Source organism: Colobus angolensis, unplaced genomic scaffold (genome assembly GCF_000951035.1).
Source record: "Colobus angolensis palliatus isolate OR3802 unplaced genomic scaffold, Cang.pa_1.0 Scaffold364, whole genome shotgun sequence".
Lineage (NCBI taxonomy): Eukaryota > Metazoa > Chordata > Mammalia > Primates > Cercopithecidae > Colobus > Colobus angolensis.
In genome coordinates, this window is record NW_012116977.1 from 642,791 (window position 1) to 659,729 (window position 16,939).

Genomic DNA, 16,939 nt, shown 5'->3' on the forward strand with positions numbered 1-16,939 from the left:
TTTTGAAAAGTTCTGTTCATATCCTTAGCCTGCTTATTGAAGGGGTTATTTTTTTCTTGTAAATTTGTTCAAGTTCCTCATAGATTCTGGATATTAGATCTTTGTCAGATGGATAGATTGCAAAAATTTTCTCCCATTCTGTAGGTTGCCTGTTCACTCTGATAGTAGTTTCTTTTGCCATGCAGAAGCTCTTTAGTTTAATTAGATCCCATTTGTCAATTTTGACTTTTGTTACAATTGCTTTTGGTGTTTTGATCATGAAGTGTTTGCCCATGCCAATGTCCTGGATGATATTGCCTAGGTTTTCTTCCAGGGATTTTATGGTTTTAGGTTTTATATTTAAGCTTTTAATTCATCTTGAGTTAATTTTTGTATAAGGTGTAAATCCAGCTTTAGTTTTCTGGATTTGACTAGCCAGTTTTCTCAGCACCATTTGTTAGATATGGAATCTTTTCCCCATTGCTTGTTTTTGTCAGATTTGTCAAAAATGAGATGGTTGTAGCTCTATCATGTGATTTATGAGGCCTCTGTTCTTTTCCATTGGTCTGTGTATCTGTTTTGTTACCAGTACCATGCTGTTTTGGTTACTATAGCCTTGTAGTATAGTTTGAAGTAAGGTAGCATAATGCCTTCAGCTTTGGTTTTTTTTTGCTTAGGATTATCTTGGCTATATAAGGGATCTTTTTTAGTTCCATATGAAATGTGAAATTGTTTATTTCTAGTACTATGAAGAAAATCAATGGTAGCTTAATGGGAATAGCATTGACTCTATAAATTACTTTGGACAGTATGGCTATTTTCACAATATTGATTCTTTTGATCCATGAGCATGGAATGTTTTTCCATTTGTTTGTGTCCTCTCTTATTTCCTTGAGCAGTGGTTTGTTCTTGGAGACCTACAAAGAGACTTAGACTTCTACACAATAATATTGGGAGACTTTCACACCTCACTGTGAATATTAGACAGATCAATGAGATAGAAAATTAACAAGGATATCCAGGACTTGAAATCAGCTCTGAACCAAGCAGACCTAATAGACATCCACAGAGTTCTCCACCCCAACCCATGGAATATACATTCTTCTCAGCACCACATAGCACTTATTCTAAAATCAACCACATAATTCAAAGTAAAACACTCCTCATCAAGTGCAAAATAATGGAAGTCATAATAGTCTCTCAGACCACAGTGCAAACAAATTTGAACTCAGGATTAAGAACCTAACTCAAAACCACACAACTGCATGGAAACTGAACAACCTGCTCCTTAATGACTACTGAGTAAATAACAAATTAAGGCAGAAATAAATAAATTATTTGAAACCAATGAAAACAAAGACACAATGTACCAGAATCTCTGGTACACAGCTAAAGTCATGTTAAGGGGGAAATTTATAGCACTAAATGCCCACATCAGGAAGCAGGAAAGATCTAAAATCAACACCCTAATATCACAATTAAAAGAACTAGAGAAACAAGACCAAACTAATTCATAAGCTAGCAGAAGAAAAGAAATAACTAAGATCAGAGCAGAACTGAAAGAGATAGAGACATTAAAAACCCTTCAAAAAATCAATGAATCCAGGAGCTGTTTTTTTTTTTTTTTAAAGATTAACAAAATAGACCACAAGCCAGACTAAACAAAAAGAAAAGAGAGAAGAATCAAATAGACACAATAAAAAATGATAGAGGGGATAACACCACTGACCCTACAGAAATACAAACTACCATCAGAGAATGCTATTAACACCTCTACACAAATAAACCAGAAAATCTAGGAGAAATGGATAAATTCCTGGTCACATATACCCTCCCAAGACTAAAACAGTAAGAAGTCAAATCCCTGAATAGACCAAAAACAAGTTCTAAAATTGAGGCAGTAATTAATAGCCTACCATCAAAAAAAGCCCAGGAACAGACAGATTCACAGCCAAATTCTACCAGAGGTACAAAGAGGAGCTGGTACCATTCTTTCTGAAACTATTCCAAACAATAAAAAAGAGAAACTCCTCCCTAACTCATTTTATGAGGCCAGCATCATCCTGATATCAAAACCTGGCAGAGACACAACACCACGAAAAAGAAAATTTCAGGCCAGTATCCCTGATGAACATCAATGCAAAAATCCTCAATAAAATATTGGCAAACAGAATCCAGCAGCACATCAAAAAGCTTATCCACCACAATGAAGTCAGTTTCATCCCTGGGATGCAAGGCTGGTTCAACACATGCAAATCAGTAAATGTAATCCATCACATGAACAGAACCAATGACAAAAACCACACGATTATCTTAACAGATGCAGAAAAGGCCTTCGATAAATTTTGACACCTCTTTATGCTAAAAATACTCAAAAAATTAGGGATTGATGGAACATATCTCAAAATAATAAGAGCTATTTATGACAAACCCATAGCCAATATAATACTTAATGGGCAAAAGCTGGAAGCAGTCCCTTTGAAAACTGGCACAAGACAAGGGGATGCTCCCTGTCAGCACTCCTATTCAACATAGTATTGTATTGGAAGTTCTGGCCAGGGCAATCAGGCAAGAGAAGGGAATAAAGGGTATTCAAATAGGAACATAGGAAGTCAAAGTGTCTCTGTTTGCAGATGACATGATTGTATATTTAGAAAACCCCATTGTCTCAGCCCAAAATCTCCTTAAGCTGATAAGCAACTTCAGCAAAGTCTTGGGATATAAAATCAATGTTCAAAAATCACAATTCCTAAATACCAATAATAGACAGAGAGCCAAATCATGAGTGAACTCCCATTCACAATTGCAACAAAGAGAATAAAATACCTAGGAATACAATACCTAGGAATACAACCTAGGGATGTGAAGGTCCTCTTCAAGGAGAACCAGCCAGCTTCTAATGTTTAAATTATTTAATCTTTTTACCTTTTGTTTGTCTGTATTTATCATTAAATTTATATTTATAATTTTAATATTGAATAATCAATTGACTTTCATCTTTTCTTATTTTATGTATGTCTTGCAAAATTATACCTGATAACTCAAAATTATGGAATTTATCTTGTTTCCAAATATTTAAGTGAAGAAAATTAATATTTTATAAATGTATTTTTGTTATTGTTGAAAAAATAATATTAGTAAGTTGCCAAGAGTTTAAAGAATCATCTATGTTTTTTCTCACATATACCATATGTTCATGGCCCTTTTTTTTTAAGGAAAAAAAAGGAACTATTTTGCTTTGTTTCCTTGTGATAGTTTAAAAGATTTTGTAAAGAACCCTTTGGTGGTTACACAGTTTGATCATATTATTATCTGCTGTACTAATGCTTCTTTACAGCACAGCACAGCTACATCACATTATGTTCATTTATATAAACTACAGATTATTTTCTCAAATCTTGTCTAAAGCTTTTCTCTATGGCTAACTTGAATAGTCAAGTCAACACTTTTGGAATGTCTGTTATGCTCAGAGCACTGATACCTGCTGCAAGTACTAAGCCTAACTTGATTAATATAATATTGTTGAAGAGATAAAACATTTATATATGCATTTGTTTGGTTGTTTTATAGCTCAAGAGAGTTCATTTTCAGAATTGCGTAGTAAAATAGGATGATGTTCACAGAAATGGGTAAATCTGTCTTATCTGTGCATGGATTATGGGATATGCATAATTGTAAAAAATCATTTCAAACCATTTACATTTCAGTTTGGAATATTTAGTACTATTTGAAGCTGTGGAATAAGCAACAATCTGATATATATTTTGCTTGAATTAAAGCTAGAATTGTCTGCCTTGTCTGGGAAAACTTGTATTATAGACAAAGACAAGGATGTTCTTTGTGTACTGAAGGAAGTCAACTTAGAGAATTAAAAATTCAGCATGAAAATAAGTAGGTATGTCCCTCCATTTATGGTTTAAATGAAGAAAAGGCAAATTCTTGACACAGCTGACTTGGATGCACTGATAGTAATCAATGTTGCAATTATTCTGGCTAGATGACAATTTATAGATTGCATTTCCTGATTTGCCATTTGCCATTATGTTTGTGCTATTTATCAAAAATCTTATTTTCACAAAGCTCTTGTATATATAAAAAAGCTATAGCCTGCCCTGTTTCTAAATCTAATCCTACAAAGTAATATACTTTCCAAAAACTTAACTGTTTTACATATTTATGAATTTCTTACAGGCCCCCTAAGGGATTCATTTCTCAGTTGTGTCATAAGACACTGCAGTATAATGCTTGGCTTATTTTCCCATCAATTATTGTTCTACAGTTACATGGTGTTTTCTATTTGTTGTTGTCTAGAGCAAACTGAGGATGTAGCATTGACCCAGCCTGCTCAATGTGCAGGACTCATGCCTGCAAGCACTGGGACTCGTAAGACTTATCACTGTGTGTTTCTGTGTCATATCAGCAAGCTCATCTGCAGAAATACATTCTGACTGAGTAACCCTGAGGTAGACAATGCTTAATTCTCCATTTCAAAACCTTCCAGGAATGGAAAAATGATTCCGCTGGAAGGCATCCACCCTGTGAACACCCTATTATCCTAACAGGGTGTTTACTCTGTTACTGGTTTCAGTTATCCTTACACAGTTTGATAATCATTTATGAAACCAACCTGGTGTATAACTTAGCCCTGGTTCATAGTATTTTTATGATTGGTTTTAACATGATACCTATGGATTTCCTTCTATCTTTTTGCCTACTTTGTCTATTCTCTTATTTTGAGAAAATATACTTAAAATAATGTAATTGAAGAAAAAATATTGAAAATTAAAATATATTGGTTAAAAATATTCTAAAGCTTATTTTAATAATTGCCAATTAGCAATTTATTGAAATTAACGTATATACACACATACAGACACACAAAGAGAGAGAGGGAAAGGTGCCATCAACAGTGTGTGTTTGAAAATGATCACATATAATTGTCTGTAAGATACGATGTAATTATATTAAGAAAGCATATTAAGAAACTCAATCTTTCTTGAAAGTGAAATAATCAAATTTACCATTTAGTGTTCTACATTTCCATATATATTTATAAGATATTCAATGAAAACAAAATTTATATATATTTACTATAAAATAAAATCTTTATTGAAAATATGTTTTTTTATATTAGCTGTGTTTAAAATGACAGGTATTTTGAAAAAAATAAAAATAAACAAGCCTAAAATTTCAGTAGGCTTAATATAAAGCTGGCTTTAAAATATAAATCTAGGGGATATATTTTATATACTATAATATCATTACAAAAATATCAGCATTCATATTATATTTTCTTGTCTTCATGATAACGATTAATGACTTTAATACAAATATATTGAGTTGAATTATTTTTAATTTCATAATTTAATCAATGAATAAATATTGTTTGTACTATATGTCAAGATACTTTCTTTAACATAATGTACTTTGAAATTTTAGAAAAATAGTATCAAAGTCATAAGTACATTAGTGTTAACACTGATATATTTGCTCTTTTATTCTTTTCTACTTGCATCTTTTCTTAGTATCGTTCAGGGATGAAACTGCTGAAAATCTGTTGTACACCATGCCAAAATGCTTTCAGGGTTCATATGTAATAATGGGTTTTAAAATTTTCTTTCTGAAGGTTTATTTTTGTCTTGATTATATATAGATTTTTCTATTTCATATATTTAAGACATTTTAATGTAAACATATTTAGAAAAAGATCTTTTCAGTTGATTTTACATTTGATTTGATAATTATGCCATGGTGTGTACATTTGAAGGATATTTGATTTGGTAATATACATATGTTTCTATTTATGGATAAATTTTCCTTCTGGCATGATTTGCATTTAAATGAATTAAATTTGTATAATCATATATATGTGTATGTAATGCACCTATATATCCATACATGCATAATCATTTATATTGTTTATAATCATCATGTCTATGTATATACATGCATATGTACATGTATGTATGCATACACATATGTTTGTGTGTGTATAGTGCTTTAGGACTGCCATAAACAAATTACCACACACGTGGTAGTGGTAAAAATCAAGTTTAGCCTAAAGCTACCTCCTTACATACTTTAAGTTTGGCCTAAAGGTTTCTCTGTGCATTGTGAACCATAACAAGTGAAGATGTAAACAGACCGTAGCCTATACTTGTGCCAATCACTGAGTTTTGACCAATCAAATGTAGCCAACTGTTCAAACAGTGTCAAGCCATACAGTAACCAATCTGGCTGTCTCTGTACCTCACTTCCATTTTCTGTACTTCACTTTCCTTTTTTTATTCATAAATCCTCTTCCACCATGTGGTTGTGCTGGAGTCTCTGAACATACTCTGGCTTGAGAGGCTGTCCCATTCACAAATGGTTCATTGCTCAAGTAAATTCTTTTAAATTTAATTCGGCAGAAATTTTTCTTTTATCATACGTAAGAGGACAGTTCTGAAAGTTAGATGTCGGAAATCAAGGTGTCAGCAAGGTTGGTTTCTTCTTAAGTTTTTAAGGAAGAATCTGTCCCATGCCACTCTCTCAGCTTTTGGTGGCTGCTGACAATCTTTGGTGTTCTTTGGGTTGTCAACACACTTTTCAATCTCTGCCTCTGTCTTCACATAGCATTCTCCCCTGTGTTTCTGTTTTTCTCCTTAAGACAAGAGACGATATGATACAAGATCATGATATGGTTAAGTAATATCCAGTATACAGCCCACACTGATCTAATATGAGATCTCCATCTTAAATGAAGCCGTTACTTCAAAGTCCCTGTTTCCATATAACATCACATTCACAATTACTGTGCACAGGATTTCAACAAATCTTTCCAGGAAACTCTCTTCAGCCCACACTGTTTGTGTATACATATGCATATATACACATGTATATAACAATTCACTTTAATAATAAATGACAAGTTTTCATCTGTCTGTTGCAAAAGTCTGTGTCATTATCACATACTGTTTTATTTACACTGCTTTAACTATTAACTAAATACTAACTTAGTACTAGGTTATGTCAGTGTTTCAGAGCATTATATCTTAAATAAATTTTGAATACAATCAGTTAAAAATAATACACAATATTTTAACAATAAAAATAATACACAATTTATTTTAACAATAAAATTCATGAATTAGAGAATTCTTCAGTATTTGAAATTTTCAAGAATGCCAATTAATTGCAAACATTCGTTTTAAGACTAGGTGGATACCTAGCATTCATGTGATGTTAATATTTAACTTTAGAAAATGTCAAATTATAATAAAAACATATTTTATTTTAAACATAAAAATGACATTATTCATAAATACAGTAGACGGAAAGGACTAAACAGAATGGCCTCAAAAAGCTCAGAAGTATCACCCAATTCAAAAGTAAAATAACTTATGTATAGGAGGCCAGGCATGGTGGCTCACGACTGTAATCCCAGCACTTTGGGAGGCTGAGTCTGGAGGACTGCTTGAGAGTCCAGCAGTTCAATACTAGCCTGGGCAACACAGTGAATCCCCATCTTTACAAAAAAACCACAAAAATTAGCCAGGTGTGGTGGCATGCACCTGTAGTCCCAGCTACTTGGGAGGCTGAGGAAAGCGGATTGCTTGAGCCCAGGGAAATTGAGGCTGCAGTGAGCTGTGGTTGCACCACTGCACTTCAGTCTGGCTGATAGAGTGAGACCCTGTCTCAAAACAAATAAATAAATAAATAAATAACATAACATAACCACATTTATAAAGTTAGGTTATAAAACAATAAAACATGCTTTATCTCTCTCCAAATCTCCACAAGCAATATTTTTGTTTGTATTCCAATCTTAGTAAGAAGGGTGAAGCGGAACACTGAGAAGACCTACTCTTAAACTCTTGTTAATGTCTTTCTAGATATGATTTTTATTATGAAAATTTATAAACATACAACAATGTTGAAATAATTTTACAGTGAACACTAATATATCCATTATCTAGATTCTATGAATATTATTTACTACATTCATTTAATCACATGTATATCAATTTGCCTTCTATTCAGGTATCAATTTTGTTAATTTTTGATGCATTTCAAAATGAATGTAAATATTTGTGTATTTCCCTCAGTACATCTTTATGATAACATTAGTCAAAGGTCAGTATTTATTACTGTTTTAATTTGATATAAAGTTTACATAAGATGTCATGCACATTTCATAAACATATATTTGAGTTTTGAATACATTTACTCTTATAACGATATCTCTACGGGTGTATAACACTATCATCACCCTAGAAAGTTATTTCGTGTTTCTTCTTAAAAGTTATTTTGCTTCACTTCCCAACCCCAACTCCCTGGAGGTCTGTCTTCTATTTTACTTCTTCTATAGATTAGATTTGCTTCTTCTAGAATTAAATTTATATTAAATCTTACAAAAGGTTCTCTTTTGAATAATACTTTCTTCACTCACAATAATGTTTTTGAGATTCATCCATGTTGTTGCAAGTATCATTAATTCATAGCTTACAATAAACAATTTATATGTATTCCAAGTCATAGATACCCAAACTCTTTCTAAATTTTGGCTTTTCTAAAGAAAATGTCTATGAACTTTCTTATGGAAGTTTCATATATATTATATATACATATTTTTTTATTATGTATTTTGATAAATACCTAAGATAAAACCATGGATTTATAGAGAGATGTGGCCCATATTTAATTTAAAATAACTTCCATATCTGCATGGTTGTACCATTGTATTCTACTACTAGTGTGTAAGGTGGCTTCATATCTTTGCTAACTTTTGGCATTATCAGTCTAATTTCAGTCTTTCTCTAGGTTATCTGTTCACACTTACACTATATTTAGGATCTGAGGAACTGTCAAGGCACTGTCAAACATACTTTACTACTTTATAATACAGCCAGCAATGTATGAGAGTTCAAATTTCTTCACATCCTTGCCAACAATTGTTATTGCCTGTGTGTGTGTGCTTGTTTTTCTTTTTTTAATTAGAGCCATCGTTATGGGTATGAAGTGGTATCTCATGGTTTTTATATGAATTTATCCGATGACTAATGATGCTAAGCAGTCTTTCATTTCTAATTAATTATTTGAATATCTACTTTGGAGAAATGACTGTCTAAATGTTTTCCAATAATTTAAACCTTAGTTTAAAATTTGATTGTTTGACTTTACATAATTAAGTTGTAAGAGTTCTTTATATATTATGGATAAATTTCCTTATTAAATACATAATTTGCAAATATTTTCTCCCATTCTGCCTGTTGTCTTTACTTTTTGATACTATCTTCATAAAGTAGTTCTATGTTAAAGTTCATATTAAAGCTCATATATAAAATTCATATTAAAATTAAATATGTATTTCTGTTTCTCTGTAGCCTTGCCAACATCTGCTTTTGTTTTGTTTTTAATACTAGCCATTCTGACTTATGTTAGATAATAGCTAATTATAGTTTTGATTTGCATTCCTGTGATGATGAGTGATGTTGAGCATGTTTTTATATGTTTATTGGTTGCTTGCATGTCTTCTTTTGAGAAGTGTTTGTTCATGTCCTTTGCTCACTTTTGTGCTGGTGTTGCTGCTGTTGATTTAGAACTTACAGACTCTGGATAATAGACCTTTGTTGATAGTATAGTTTGCAAATATTTTCTTCCATTCTGTAGGTTGTCTGTTTATGCTGTTGTTAGTTTCCTTTGCTTTGCTGAAACTCCTTAATTTAATGAGGTTCCACTTGTCAATTTTTGTTTTTGTTGCACTTTCTTTTGTGGACTAAGTCATAAATTATTTGTCCAAAAGGGTATTTCCTAGGTTTTCTTTTAGGATTTTTCCAGTTTGAGGTCTTAAATTTATGGCTTTGATCCATCTTGAGTTAATGTTTTCATATGGTGATAGGTAGTGGTGCAGTTTCGTCCTTCTGTATGTGGTTAACCAACTTTCCCAGCACCATTTATTGAATAGGAAGTTCTTTCTCCATTGCTAATTTTTGTCAACTTTGTGGAAGATAAGTAATGCTATTCCATTGATCTACATTGTCTATTTTTCTATCAGTACCATGCTGTTTTGGTAACTGTCATTTTGTAATATAGTTTGAAGTCAGGCAGTATGCCTCTGGCTTTGTTCTTTTTGCTTAGAATTGTTTTGGCTATTTGGGCTCTTTTTTGGTTTCATATAAATTTTAGCATAGTTTTTTCTAATTATGTAAAAAATGATGTTGGTAATTTGATAGGAATAACATTGAATCTATAGGTTGCTTTGGATAGTATGAACATTCTAACTACCTTTATTATTCTAATCCATGAGCTTGAATTTTTTTTTTTTTTCATTTGTGGCATCTGTGCTTTCTTTCAGCACTATTTTGTAGTTCTCCTGATAGCAACCTTTCACCTCTTTTGTCAGATGTGTTCCTAGGTATTTTATCATTTTGTGGCTTTTGCCCACCTTTTAATTAAGTTGTTGTATATGTTAGATATGACTAATTTATCAGACATGTGTTTTGCAAATATTTTATCTCAGCTGTGACTTGTATTTTCATTCCCTTAACACTATCCTTCACAGAGCAGAAGTGTTTACAATTTTAATGAAGTCCAACTTGTCTATTTTTTTATGGATCTTGCTTTGTGTTATATCTAAACACTCATTACCAAACCTAAGGTTACATAGATTTTCTCACATTCTATCTTTAAGAAAGTTGAAAGATTTGCATTTACATTTAAGTTTATAATCTATTTTGAGTTAGTTTTTACAAAAGATGTAAGATTTGTGTTTATATTCATGTTTTTTGCATGTGAACATTTAATTTTTCAGCACCAATTGTCAGATTTCCATTTCTCCTCTGGCAAAGATGAGTTGACTGCTCTAGTGTGGGTGTTACTTTGAGCTCATTTTTCTATTCCATTGGTCTTTTTGTGTATACTTTTGTTAAGATCACTCTGTTTTTGTTACTCTAGCTGAATAGTAAGTCTTATAGTCTTACTAGTCAGTCATGTAGTATCAGTTCTCTGACTTTGTTATTTTTCTCAAAAATTTTGTTGGTAATTTAGAGTCCTTTGTTTCTTTGTGTAAACTTTAAAATAGTTTGTTGATATATACAAAGTAAATTGCTGATATTTTTGTTGAGATTGAATTGCATATATAGATGCAATTGGGGAGAAGGGCATCTTAAACAATATTTAGTCTTCAAATTCATGAACTTGAAATGTCTCCACTTATTTAGAGCTTTGATTTATTGTATTACAATTGTGTAGATTTCCCCATATACATCCTGTACATATTTTGTTAGATTTCTTCCTCCTTCTCTTCTTCCATCTCCTTCTCTTTCACCTTCTTGTTCTCCTTCTTCTTTTTGGAGATAACAAAAACTGTGCTGTATGTTTTATTTTAGTTTCCAACTCCTCAAAAGAAATTGGCATTGTATATTACACGTGTATCCTATGCCTTTATTATAATTACTTATTATGTCTAAAAATACTTTTTCAGATTTCTTTGAAATTTTTAAATATATGTTAAAGTGAACTATTACCTGAGAAGGAATCTGGACTTCTATATTTGAGTCTTTGTGGACAAACCATAACCTAACTTAATAGGTAGACAAGATTGAAAACCTTACTTAGGAGTATGTGCCTGTAACAATAACTGAGACTTGGTCAGTCCCAGCAGCCTTACTTCAACCAGTCATATATTGCTGAATGTTCAAACCATGTCCAGACAAAGTAAACGCTGAGCTGCAACCAGTTCAGCTGTTTCTGAACCTCACTTTTCATTTTTGTAAATCGCTTCTGTCTTTTTTTTTTGTCTATAAACTTGTGGCCACAAGGCATCCCTTGAGTCTCTCTCTGGATCTTTTGTGACTTTGGGGTCAACTCAGTTCATGAATTGTTCATTGCTCAATTAAACTCCTTTAAATTTAATTCTTCTGAAGTTTTTTCCTTCATTAGATGATGTCAGAAGTGAGATCCAAAATAGAGGTTCCAATGAACTCCAGGAACACCAAGTGACCAAACAAGGTACCTGCTGGACTCTCTTGTGTCTGCTGATCTTTCAGGGCAGCTGGGGATTGTGGTAAGTTTTCTCTCGGATTCTGAAACTCCATGAATTTGTGCTATGAGCTCTCTGAGTTTCTTTGAGCAAATTTCTTTTCCACACTGGGTTTGGAAGTTGTGACAGAAACTGGACTGGGTCCAGGATTGGATTAGATCTGATAATTAAGGGGTTGGATCCAGTTAGAGGTTTCTTACATCTGACTAGGTTAGAAATAAATTGGCAGTAAATGGTAATATGGCAAGAATTGTAAAATTTGGCTTTTGGAAATTCTCAGGGATTTTTGTGTTCTACCTCTTTGTTTCATTTTTCTTGTATGCTTAGGTAGGAAAAAAAATCATTGGCAAGGAAAAGGGAAAGGAAACCCAAGAGCAAAGACACTATCTCAGGTAAAAATGGAATATTTAATTTCTGAAGAACTGAGTTCTTTCTGGCTTATACGTGCATAAATCTTAGGCCCCAGAAGCAGCAAAGTCTTACAGAAATGGCAAAATCTTACTAAAGATAACTTGCAGTGGAACATTCTGAATGAACAACAACACACTGAAGTGCATTTAAGAATGAGGGCTCCCAAATTAGTCTCATCTAGGGTTGCCTATTGATGTGCAGAAGTTTCTAAAAAAAAGTCAGTGTTTTTATTTAAATACTTTACAAAAGGCAAATAAAAAGCTTAAGCAACTAATTGATTTTACAAAATCTGTCCTGTACTTTTTGTGGATGGCAATGGGTGATTGCATGCATAGGATCATGGGATGTAGGAAACATTTTTCTTCCTAAAGGAGGAGCTGGAGAGCTGATGGGACTGCTTAAAAGTCCCTGCATGACTGAAAAGTGGTCACCTGAATTTTTGATTCAGTATCTCTGCAATGGGTGGATCGTTCTCTGACATCCCTGAGCTTCTTACCTTCCCCACCCTACCTCAGGCAATGCTATTCTCTCTCTTCTCTTCTTTTCTCTCCCTCTCTCTCTCTCTCTCGCTCTGTACAAACTGGTGTGGTAATGATAAAAATCACTATGTCTTGCAAAAGTTTAATTAATGAGAAAAGGACTCATGAGGATAGTCTTAAGCTGTACCAAATTTAGTGTATTTTGTGCTATGAATTTGTCTTTCTGTGTCATTCTGTCATGAAGAGGGGTACCTTAGGATAGAACATGGTCTTTGGACCCCATATGGTTACTGTTCAAGACAGTCCAGCAAGCTGGGCAGTTACAAACTTTGCTGCAGATCTCCAACACAAAAAACTGGATGAGGTCTTTAGTAGTTAAAAGCCATTGCAAGTTCAAAATTGACCACTCAAGACTCCTTCTGGGAAAAGCAATGGAAACTGCCCTAATGTTGTAATTCAGCAGCTAAGGCTTTGTTATTTTATAATGGCAGACTGATTCAATCTAGCTTGGGGAATGATTACTTTCTGGTTAATATCTTTGTGACATTTACCGTTTGTTTTTTCTCTTCCCCTCCAAGAACAACTTCTGGTTTCTTTCTTAAATTTTGTTTACCTTGAGCTACCTTGAAAGGCTTTAGATTTTGTAAAATCTGCTTAGAACCTCTTTGAAAATATCTCATATACTCATAGTTACTTCATAACCTTAGTTGAGGCTTGTTGGTTTCACTTACTAGGTTAACTTTGATGAAGTTTAAAGTCCCAAAATATTGGCTGTTTGGCCTGGCAAAAGTAGCATAATAAAAGATTTAAAAGGACATTTTTTAGAGAGCATTATGGGTAAAAGTGAGCTTAATTAATTAAGTGGATATCCAAGATATAGATATATTTAAAAGGCCTTTACTTTTTTTTTTTTTTTTTCCTCTTTTTGGACATTGTTTTTCTGGGAAAAACTTTGTTTTTTTTTTTTGTTTTATTGTTTTTGTTGTTGTTGTTTTCTTCTTGTTGACTGATTTTTCTCCATTTTGTCTTGCCACTCTTAATGCACACATGAGTGGCCCTAAGATAACTTTTGATAGCCTGGGAGTCTTTGGGAAAAACAGAGGAGGCACCAGAGACCAAGATTTGAGACAAAAACTCTGTTTTGCTGAGGAAACTCCAGGAATTAAAAGTGAATAAGTTTCTCTTAAAATCTAAGACTCTGTTCTGTTTTGTGTTGTGTTATCTGATGGTTTTTAGTTTGGGGGGTATCAGAAATTTCTTCACATTATGAGAGAGCTTTGATGTGTAATAACTAGGTAGGCAATAGACTTTTAGGGCTGACTAATGGCAGTTATAAGGGAATACTTAGCTCTTTGCACCTTTGGATCAGGGAAGCATGTTCTTGGCCACCTAGAAAGTATGGAAATGTCCCCATCTCCCACTGAGAGATAAAACTTCCATGAGGGATGGGCTAATTGCAAAATAGGCTAATTGGGTTAAGGTTGCCATGAAATAAAGTGCATGGTAAAGGCATTGCACTGTCTTGTCCTGCAGCATTTTTCTCTTTCAGGGACTTCAGGATGTGATATAAAAATGAGATCCTAAATTTTGGAGATCTGTTTTTGTCTTCCAGCTGTGTCTGCTTTTTAGGCCCTAGAAATTGCACGCTTTCCTGGCCCTGTTACTTGAAGAACTTCACCCTAAAGCCAGCAATCCAATTAAGCAACTTTAAAACTGGCAAATTAAAGATATTATAACTACTGGTTATTCTTCTGTTTGTCTGTGTAGTTATATGTTATTGTGTGTGTGAAGTTTATGTAGAAGATAACTGACTTTAAGAAAAATAAGTGCTTAAATCAAATATTTTTAAAGAAAAATGAAACCTAATGCCTTTTAGATAATGTGAGTTTACAAATCTTTGGGAAGTAAAAACAGCTTTAAAGATTATTAATAAAATGAAGACATTTGGTCTAAATTAGGCAGGTCAGCTATTAGGTTTTCTCAATGTTTTAAGGTCATAAACTGCTTATTTGCTTTTGAAAATTGTTCAACTTGTCTGCTTTAGAGCTAAGTAAGGCCTGGGGGCTTGTGGAGTTAGCCATACCCCTAGCTATGCTAGAAAGAGTAAAACCTTATCTGTGCTTCTGTCTGGTGTCCTAAGCTCCACTCCTAGTACATAATTAAAATAACTAACCAGGTTTTTCAGCAAAATTTAAAATTTCTAAGAGTTACCATTATAACACGGAATTGAGACAACTGTATGAGTGATTGAAGTTTGGCTGCTGGGAATTGTCAAAAGTCAGGTATTGTTACAGGTACATGCTCCTAAGTTAGGTTTTCAATCTTGTCTGCCTGTTAAGTAAGGTTACAGTTCATCCACAAGGACTCAAATGTAGAAGTACAGAGACCTTCTCAGGCCATATTTAGTTTACTTTAAAAATTCCCCTCTTTTTCGTAGCCTCTCAATTTAAAGAGGTTGACCAAAACTTTAAGCGTTGATGCCACTCTCTGTCACCATCATAAAGACTTATTTGGTCTCAGGGTAGAGTTTACAAGTCTCCTTTAGTTTCAGCATGGAGCTTCACAAGTCTTCTTTGGCATCAACGTGGAATTCACAAGTCACCAGCTGAATGATTCTTTATGTTCTTGCTGACCCATTTCTTCATGATTTGTTATGTTCTTGAGACCATTCCGCTCTCAATGGATGACTGCATCTGAAACATTTAAGACTTGAGAGAATATACCACATGAGGGGGACTGTTGTTATGATTATCAATAAGATAACATCAAAATGCCATTGCATACTCCTTAATAAGAGTTCCTATGAAACAAACCAAACAAAATTAAATGAGTTAAGATTAAGACAATATAGGCAGTTTAACAGTATTAGTATCTAAATCATCATAGTCCTCGTTTGGAGTGTGATAGAAATCAAGGACCATAGTACACTGTAAAGTAGCCTTATTTTAAGAAGTACTCATTTTTATTGTTACCCTGGTAACACAAATCATAATAACTTGGAAACTTACTAGAAGTAATGTAACGATTAGAAACCCTTGGAAAACCCAAGCTTGTCATTCATCATTTAGGATGCCTGCAAACCAACTGTTGGTTGCTTCTGTAAACACATCATAGGTTCCTATCTCTAGAGAGATTTATTTAATGTATTTGGTGGCAGTGTCTAAGGAAACATCAATATCAGACACCATTTTTTTTTTTTTTTTAATATGGAGTTTCGATCTTGCCACCCAGGCTGGAGTGCAGTGATGGGATCTTGGCTCACTGCAACCTCTGCCTCCCAGTTTCTAGCAATTCTCCTGCCTCAGTCTCTTGAGTAGCTGGGATTACAGGTGCCTGTCACCTATCAAAATTTTGATCTTTTCCTAAAGAAATTGACAAGTCAATTTTAAAATTAATACGCATGTGTCCCAAAATAGCCAAAGCAATTTATAAAAGAAAGAAAAAAGTTAGAGGACTTATCTTTTCTGAATTCAAAACTACTAAAAAGCTACAAGACATTGTGACACTTCCATAATGATAGATACAGCTCAATAAAATAGAATAGAGAGATAATAAATAAACCCCTGTGTTTATGAGCAAATGAATTTTCACATGGATACCAAGACCATTTGATGGGGAAAATAAATGGAATAATTGTATATCCATAGGAAAAAAATGAAACTGTTGCCCTTCTTCAAACCACACAAGTAATCCTAAGCCAAAATGATGAAATATGTAACTGTTAGAAGTAAAATGATAAAATTATTAGAAGGAAATATAGGAGTAAATCTTTATAAATTTGATTTTTATAGAGCCTTTATAGCTATACCATACACAAAACAATCACAAACAACACACAAATAGAATAAATTGAACTTTGTCAAAATTAAACTTTTCTGCTTCAAAATATACCATCAAGACTGAAAAGACAACTCATATAATCAAATAATATTTGCAAACTATACATCTGATAATGGACTTTAATCTGTAAAATATAACCCTTTCATTTCTATAATACTAAGAAAAACTAATTAAAACATAGTCAGTGAATAATAATATACATTTCTTT